We start from the raw sequence: 2,095 nt of genomic DNA, 5'->3' as shown, positions 1-2,095 counted from the left end.
CACTAAATGTCTCGAGCTTTGACTCGGGCTTGTCCAATTATTTATTGTGGGACGTACCACATTATTACAATCTATAAATTGTATATACAGATGTCAATCACAATGAAAAAATCAACGATGATCAACTCTGGTCAACGTGGGACTCGAACCCACATCCTTGGATTGCCGGTCCAATGCGTTACCAATTGCGCCATCCGTCAATCAACGCGAATTTAATCATGGTAAAGTGGCGAATTTAATGGCGGTTCAGTGGTCAAGGTTGTGAACCTTAATATGCAGATGTCGCTAGTGACGTCGTCACAGTTGCAATGACTAAATTCGCGTTGATTGACGGATGGTCAGCTGGCGCAATTGGTAACGCATTGGACCGGCAATCCAAGGATGTGGGTTCGAGTCCCACGTTGACCAGAGTTGATTGATCATCGTTGATTTTTTCATTTTGATTGACATCTGTATATATAGGTACTTAGAGTTTTGAATGATTCACGGTTAGTTTCACTAGATTTATATTGACCGGGATATAGACCGTGATTACCTTTTGTATTGTGTTTTGTATGTCACCCGTGAACATGATGCATGTAACTGCGTCAAAATATCGGGAGCTCACAAATAATACAAAAGGTAATCACGGTCTATATCCCGGTCAATATTAATCTGTATATACAATTTATAGATTGTAATAATGTGGTACGTCCCACAATAAATAATTGGCCAAGCCCGAGTCAAAGCTCGAGGCATTTAGTGTTCCGTGCGCATCGTTATACTTTACAGAGGTTGTTTGCCTGTTTTTAGTTAGTCCCGTAGTCAACTAGGAACCTTAAAACCAGACGTAGTTTCTCCATGTCTAACCATGTTTGAACCATGGGTCGAAAAGTATGAAAAAAAACGTGACTGTAGAGTTTAATAAAGACATTAAACCAAAACTATAGGCAACATGATCAGTCAAGCCGTTTTTGAGTTATCGCTTATCGCAAAACGTCTTCCTTTAATAGGAAAACGACGTACAAAGCGCTGTGAAGTTATTCCATTTTGCTTGTTATGTGCAAATGCTACGTACTAATGTTAGTTCTACGTTTTCGTTTCGTAATTCCACGTTTAATTAAACGTAGAAACTACCTTGTCGTTACCGTGTCGTTAAGAGATCACAGAAAATAAAAAATTCAATGAACCATTTTTTTAGATACTTAATGAAGATTAAGCCATTTGTAAGGAACAGATTGGATACGGAAGTGCCAAGGAAGTACTAAGTAGTCAAAGTAAGTGATCTTCGGCGGGAACGGGCTCGATTAGATGCATAGCCTGCATCAAAAGTACGTCGCGGAGACGGTAATTTGTGTTTTGGGAAAGTATCCTATGAAACTCAGTGACACATTCATCCTCAATGTAGTCATTCGCAAGTATATACGAAAAGCGAGCCATTGTATTCGACAAAAACCTAGGAGATAATTTATAGGAATTGTGCAGTCAAAACGGCAAGTGCAACGTTACATCCAAGTGCTCAGACTCGAATAGGTAAATTTTATGGTTCACCATTATAGCTCGGTATTCTATACTGCTTCAATTTGAATTAAGAACTTATTATTTTGATATGATTTTGTTTCTAGTTCCATGCCATATACATATATAGACTTTAATATTATTTAGAACTGCTAAAAATGCAGAGTTTGTCTAAGCTAACAAAGTGAGAGAGTGTAAGTAAGTACTGTAAGAATGAGATAAACGTCATATTTTCATAGAAATTTGACATTAATGATGACATAGTGACACTCGGACTCTAATTGGACGTAGTTTAGGGAAAAGGATCTAATCCACAATTTGTTAAAAAAACATATCTTTCTTTCAAACAGAAAATAAATTAATTTAAATGTCATAATATTTTATGGATGAATCCTTTTCGCTAAACTACGTTCACTTGATACTGAATTCAGTCCGAGTTTTTATAATTAAGTTTTTATAACAATATAAACCGCATTAATTTTATTACTCTACTTAAGCTGTCAAAAAAGTATAAGTTATGAGTAAGTTATTTATATTTTCTGCGCGTCTTGAATTTAGGACGAGGAAAAATATATAATATTATCGTGTTTTTCAAAGA

General features: G+C 36.1%; 1 non-coding gene across 1 annotated transcript; it reads left to right on the top strand.

The window, feature by feature from the left end:
• Positions 1-336: 336 nt before the first annotated feature.
• On the top strand, positions 337-408 carry Trnaa-ggc (transfer RNA alanine (anticodon GGC)). Its single transcript has one exon. It is a non-coding gene; the product is annotated as a tRNA-Ala (tRNA).
• The last annotated feature ends 1,687 nt before the right edge of the window (positions 409-2,095 follow it).

The sequence above is a fragment of the Cydia strobilella genome, chromosome 5 (assembly GCF_947568885.1).
Source record: "Cydia strobilella chromosome 5, ilCydStro3.1, whole genome shotgun sequence".
Classification (NCBI taxonomy): domain Eukaryota; kingdom Metazoa; phylum Arthropoda; class Insecta; order Lepidoptera; family Tortricidae; genus Cydia; species Cydia strobilella.
This window is presented reverse-complemented; position numbering and strand designations above follow the sequence as displayed.